This window comes from Marmota marmota, unplaced genomic scaffold (genome assembly GCF_001458135.2).
Source record: "Marmota marmota marmota unplaced genomic scaffold, marMar, whole genome shotgun sequence".
Lineage (NCBI taxonomy): Eukaryota > Metazoa > Chordata > Mammalia > Rodentia > Sciuridae > Marmota > Marmota marmota.
Window position 1 is genome coordinate 4486219 of NW_025999897.1, and position 6319 is coordinate 4492537.

At 49.9% G+C, this 6319-nt stretch overlaps 1 protein-coding gene across 6 annotated transcripts in view; it reads left to right on the forward strand.

Annotated features, from left to right (window-relative positions):
- The window catches only part of Arsg (arylsulfatase G), a 120369-nt gene that overhangs the window by 31561 nt on the left and 82489 nt on the right, over positions 1–6319 (forward strand). Inside the window, exon 1 of one of the 6 annotated variants that reach the window (XM_048798179.1) lies at positions 1–27. The exons of the other annotated variants lie outside the window; for them this stretch is intronic. The gene's annotated coding sequence lies outside the window, so the exon portion shown is untranslated. The remainder of the gene's footprint in view (positions 28–6319) is intronic. 6 annotated transcript variants of the gene reach the window in all.

A 6319-nucleotide genomic window follows, 5' to 3' on the forward strand; every position in this document is an offset into this window, starting at 1 on the left:
TGCCGCCCGGGCTGGGGGTCACGGAAGGTAACAGCGTCGCCGTCCCGAGCTGGCCGCCCCCGCCAACGCCGCTGGGGTCCTTGGCATGACGCCCTCATCCCCCAGCCTGGGTGCGCCTCGCCCGACCGAACCCCGGCACTTTGCTGCAATGCAAGTGGGAGCGCGGGCGTGCAGGAGTGTTGGGGTGCGCCTGCACCCTCTCTCAGCGTGCCCGCCACTCGGCCCCGCCCGCGCCCTGAGCATTTGGGGTGTTAGCTGGGAGGGGGAGAAGCGCGCGCCGGGGTTGGTCCCGCGCAGCGCTCGCGGCTGCGGCAGCTACGCGCCCGCTCCGGGCAGAACAGGTTCCTTCCAGTTTGGGTGTGAGCTGCGCGCGCTGCGCTCGAGTTCCTGCTCCAGCGCCCACTTCCCCTAATTTCGTCAACTCGCGCACCCCCACAGTTCCCCTTCCGGGGGTGGGGAGGGAGTGCCGCAGTGGGCCCCAGGGAGCCCGCGGCCGGGCTGCTCCGGGTGCATTGCTTTCTCCGTCTTTGGTGCAGCGGCAGCAGCCACAGCATCCGCGTTGCGCGAAAGGGATGTGAGCAGCCCGGCTGAGTCAGCATCTTCAGCCCCGGGCGCGCGCGCACCCTCTGCCAGGCGGGAGGCGACGTCCGCACAGGTGCACGGCTGCCTGACCCGCGGGAGCCCCCAGCAGGGACCCGAAGGTTTAGAGAGTGTGTGCCCCTAGTTTCGAAATCCCGGTTCCCAAGGTCACTGTGAACTAAGCCGATGGTGCAGGAGAACCCTCAGTTACAGTTCTTCGTAGGGACAGAGCGTGTGTCCGAAGATCTTGGGCATTTCAGAGCCCGAGGGGGCGCAAACTTGGCTTCTTGGTCCCCACCTCACAAACCCAGGGCAAATTTGGGAACGGCTGCGGAGCAAAGACCGTGTACTCCGCGTTCCTCTGCGGACTTTGGCAACCGCTGCTCGGTCCCGCGGGGTTCAGAAAATATAGTTCTGATGTCCAACTCAGGAGAGCTTAGTTTTGAAGTGTGCACGGAGGGTCGCCACGGGGAGGAGCCGGCGATCTGAATTTTAGTATAAATCCTTGCTCGCTGATTGCCCTGACGATTTTGGGAGCCAGTCTACTGGATTAGATGTCACCCATTTCTATTAACAAGATCTGGTGTGGGTTAAGTGGGAAGCAGATGCGTTGGAGCCATCAGTATTCAGCCAGCATGGCTGCTGAGTAGGAGTGGTTTAACTTTGCGGATCATTAATTTCCAAATCTGTGAAATGGGAGTAAATGTGTGTTCCCAGAGCTGAACGATTTAATTTACGATGCCTGTAAAGTGTGGATCACCATTAAGTTCTTGGCAATTACCATTAATTCTTCTTGTTGTTTAGGGTTTATCAAAGCCAATTGCTGACTCCAAAAGACACCCTGTGAGAAATCTGTTATGAGTTGTTCTTTAAAGAATCCACATGTATTAGCAAATGGATTTTAATCACAAAAAAGAAAACAGGTTTGAAGCTGGCGGACCTGTAAGCATAGTCTTTTATATTTAGAGTCTTACACTTTAGTATTGAGGACCTGCCCCTGTACCCCAAAAGGAGATGTCATGCTTGCATTTTAAAAACTTTTAATATGTTTGTTTTGTTTGAGATAGTGTCTCTCTGGTTGCTCAGACTGGTCTGGAACTTCTGGGCTCAAGTCGTGGTTCAGCCTCAACCTCCACAGAAGCTGTAGTCACAGCTATGTCCCATCTGACTGGAAATGTCATGTTTAATATGACACAGCAAAGCCAAGTGTGGTGGTACACACCTGTAATCCCAGCAGCTCAGGAGGCTGAAGCAGGAAAATTACAAGTTTGAGGTCTTCCTGGGCAACTTAGCAAGACCCTGTTTTCAAATGAAAAATAAAGAGCTGGGAGTGTAGCTCATGGTTAAGCACCCCTGGGTTCAGTCCCCAGTACTAGGAAAAAAAAAAAGAATTCGGGCACATCATGTACTGTATTGTCTAATGAAACTCAGGGCTGTAGCCCATCATTTATACTGAGCAACTCTACCCAAGTCGAATAAAATCTCAGTGCTTTAGGTTCTAGACTTTTAAAATTAGACAGTGCCCTCTCTACCGTGGGTCACTGTCACTTTGGGGCTCAGCAGCCTGAAGCAAAAAAGAGAAAAAGTGGAAGAAAAAATTTTAAAAAATAGATAAAGCCTAAATTCCTATGGCTCAAATGATTAGAAAAATCCCATGTGAATACTTTGGCCAAATACAATCTGGTTATTTTGGGGGGAGGGCTAATAATGTTGTTATTAACATAGCAATTTAATTATTATTACTAATGTATTACTCTCTTATATTAATTATAATTAATTTTTTTATGTTTGCTTTGTCCCAGATTCTGAGTTAAGTGCCAGCCGTGTGATTTATTTTAACCCCATCATCAATCTTCTGCACTTGAGACTTATTATCCCCATTTTGCAGATGAAAAAGATGAGGCACAGAGAGAGCATTGGAGGGATTCGTTCAAGGTTACACCACATTCACAGATGTGCGCTGGCTCTTTTTGCAACTAGGGTTCATCCAAAGTTGACATTGATGTTGGCCATGTCCACTTGGACAGTGGAGAGGTGGCTGGACTCAGCCCAGCCTTGCTAGCTAGCCACAGACTCATGACTTGCCCACCCTAGTTAGGGACTGGCTTCGCCTCGTTCCCTTAGGCCTAGTGAGCTGAAAACCTCTGCCTTCTATTTTACTTGTCCAGGAAAAGTACTGCATTACCATGCTAATCAACCCCCCCCAAACAAAACTAACTCTGTTTAGTTCTAAATAAGAACAAAAGAACCTTTGGAGTCTGGAGTACAGAATCAAAAAAAAAAAAAAAAATTCATGAAATTAAGGGTTCAGCTCTCCTCTCGGCCTCTTCTGTAGGTCTGTCAGAGTCCAAGAGGCAGACAGAGCCCCTCTGGCCAGCCCTTCCTTGACCGTGGGCAAGACTGCCCTTAAAAAGTCCCTCAACATCTTCTTGGGAAACACTGGCTCCTCAGAGTTGTCCCAGGACTCTCTCTTTTCTAGCCCTCTTGCTCAGGGTCATTTGCATGAGAACAGATTCCTTTGTGCACAGTTGGCCTGCCTGTTGTCTGTCCACGTTGAGAGTCCCTCAAGTCTTGGGGGTGGGTTGCTAGGCAGATATGACCCTGGCTTGCAAATAAGCTCACTGTATTTACCAGCCTGTGAGAACTTCAACTTGGGTAAGTAGATTGAAAAGAATCTTGTCTGGAACTGGGGTGGGGTAGGGGCGTCCAAAAGCCTGCTTTTGGCTGCTGGGTCTTCACAGCAGCCACAGAAGAGGGGGGACATGTGAGGGGACTTTGAGGGAAAGCCTCAATTGCTCACCTTTCTGGTTACCTTTTTCCTGTCTCTATTCCACCCACCTGTCTTCCCACCTAAGAGGCTGAGGTGAGCAGCTTGTATTCCAAATCTTGCTTTTGAACTTTAATATCTGCCTGTCCAGTTGGCAGAGAACTCCAAAAACTTGGGAACCTTTTTGGTGAACTGATGGTCTGAGTAGATAGTCTGAGTTTATTGTATGGGTCCCCCTCCCACATTGATAATTTTTTGTTTGTTTGTTTTCATTTGTTTGGGACCAGGATTGAATTTAATCCCCAGCTCTTTTTATTTTTTGAGACAGGGTCTCCCTAAGTTGCTGAGGCTGGCCTTGAGCTTGTGATCCTCCTGCCTCAGCCTCCTAAGCTGTTGCTGGGATTACAGGTGTGTGCCACCAAGCCCAGTCCCTTTGATAGGAATGTGAGGGTTTGCCAAGGGGTTACAGGGCAGCTAGTGGTGCCGCTGCTGATGCCCACGGTGTTTGCTGGGCTCACTGAGTGAACCTGTGTAAGGGCCCTGGTGTTATGCAGGTCTCCCTGGGTGGCTCTGTAGGAGGCCTGGTTCCTGGGGAATTGAGGAGAATGGAGACCAGAGGAGTCCAGAGCAGGCAGGGAGAAACTTGGGGGAGGACAGGCATGGCGGAGGTGAGCCAAGAGGGTGCAGAGCATGAGAGGAAGGCAGGAGGGGGCCAAGGGCATGTGTATTGGGGACAACAGGGTCACCTACAGTGGTGGGGGCCTGCAGCTCTCAACCTTCCCTCACACCCGGTTACCACCCGCAGCAGTGTCCGTGGTCCATCCCCGGGTGTGTCCCAGACTCTGTAGTAACTTCTGATTTCAACACTGAATGTTGCTCCTGGACTTCTCAGTCTTCCTAGTTCACTGCTCCTTTGATTTTGTCATACTCTGAATGCTTAAACGGAAAGATAATAATACAAAAGAAAGAGCACAGAGTCTTGAGGAGGGTTCCAAAAAGTATCTGGAGCTGTGCCAGTGTCCTAAAAAACTCGGGTTCTGCTGGGCACGGTGACATGCACCTGTAATCCCAGCAACTCGGGAGGCCGAGGCAGGAGGATTGCCAAGTTCAAGGCCATCCCCAGCAACTTAGCAAGACCCTCTTTCAGAATTAAAAAAGAAGAATTGAGGCTGTAGCTCAGTAGAAGACAGCAGTCCTGGGTTCATTCCCAAATACAAACAAACAAAAAACCCAGCCCATACACAAAACCCAGGTTCTCAGAACAAAGTCCTGTATTTAGGAGTAAATCCATGTCCTGTTAAACTTGAAGCTACAGTTGTGACAGTGAAATTTAGTAGGAAAGTGCCGTGTGTGGAATCACGGGCTTTTTTGTTTGAGACGGCATCTCCCGGTGTTGCCCAGGATGGTCTCGGGTTCCCGAGTTCCAGCAGTCCCCAGAAGCTGGGACTGCAGATGTGTGTGTGTGTCACATTGTGTGGATGAACCCACTGGCTTTTGCCCCAGAGAAATCAAGCTTTCTTTGGGAGGTCATTGAGATGGCTTCACTTACCGTATCCCTCAAGTTCCAGGGAATAAGAGACGCACCCTCTGTCTGTTCTTGCCTAAGGGGGGGTTTGTGTGTGCCAACTTCCTCTATCTTGTCTAAACACTGCTTGGTTCCTTGGAACAGTAAGTGTTGCGCTTCCGTCCTAAGCTTTTAGGACCAGTGTGTCCATTTATTTCCAGGTGACTAAGGGATGATGACAAAAACCTGGCAGAGCACTTGGAGGATTGTGCTGTGAACAGGAGGGGCGGGGCAGCTGCCCTGCTGTGGTGGGTGGAGGGCTCCAGTCTCCTCAGTGAGCTTGGCTTGGCAGGCGTTTTCCTTCCTTCCTTCCCATGCCCCCCTTTTTGGTCAATTCGGGCAGCCTTGGTTCATCCGCAGCCACTTGTAACCCTGGTGAATACATTTGTCTCCCAGGCCACAAAACGAAGGTCCCTTCTCTTCAAGTGTTTATTGTCTAATTCAGATGGCAGGACTCGTGCATGATTGTTGCCTAAGGCAGCCTTTCAACAAGTGAGTGCAGTTTTGTGTGTGCAAATTACAGTGAGGAGGGATTCACGAAGTTCATCACAGGTTAAAGGAAGGATGAGATGAAGCTGGATTTTTTCAGGGTGGGGTGGATCAGGCTGGGCCTTCATTGTTCTTGTCAAATGCACTCATTCAGCAAATATTGATTGAACACCCTCTGGGCAAGGTACTGGAGCAGGCAGTGCATAAAACACCCATCATCCCTGCCCTAACTGAGTTTACACACACCGAGTTGAGGATCTTGTCTGAACACCGAGCCAAGTGTCGCGGCTAAGTAGTGCTTTTTGGATGTTTCTCACACTGAAATGTAATTCCCACTTAACGAGCATCAGCCAAAGGGAGATTCCCATCCCACCCACCCTGCATCTTGACCTCATCCTTACATTGTCCAAAACTAGACTTGCTGGAAGGCGGGGTACGCCAGCGATGCCAGTTGTCAGCAGACTCCACCCAGCACCGGGACCTAGCTCAGGGTGAGCCAACATGGTACAGTCAGCTGCCGGATTGGGTAATAAGGAACCCTAGTTTGGAACTTTGAAAATGCAAACCGGAATGACTCTTCACTTTCCCTTTGGGGTGGCTGGTGGCTGTCATGTGTAGCTTCCACCTTCTCTGGGCTCAGAATGCCGCAGAAGATGTGTGACAAACTGCTCTGGCCAAGACTTGCCCCTAGCAGCATGGAGCTGGGATGTCACCATCGACACTCAGACTAGTTTTGTTTAATATTACTTTTTAGTAATGCTTGGGGCTTGCATAGTACTTTTTAAAAGTGTTTTCATATTTGTTGATCTCTCTAATCCTTAAAGCAGTGGGGGGGGGGGAGAGAGAGAGAGAGAGAGAGAGAGAGAGAGAGAGAGAGAGAATGAATGAATGAATAAAATATATAAGTCATAACATTTCTG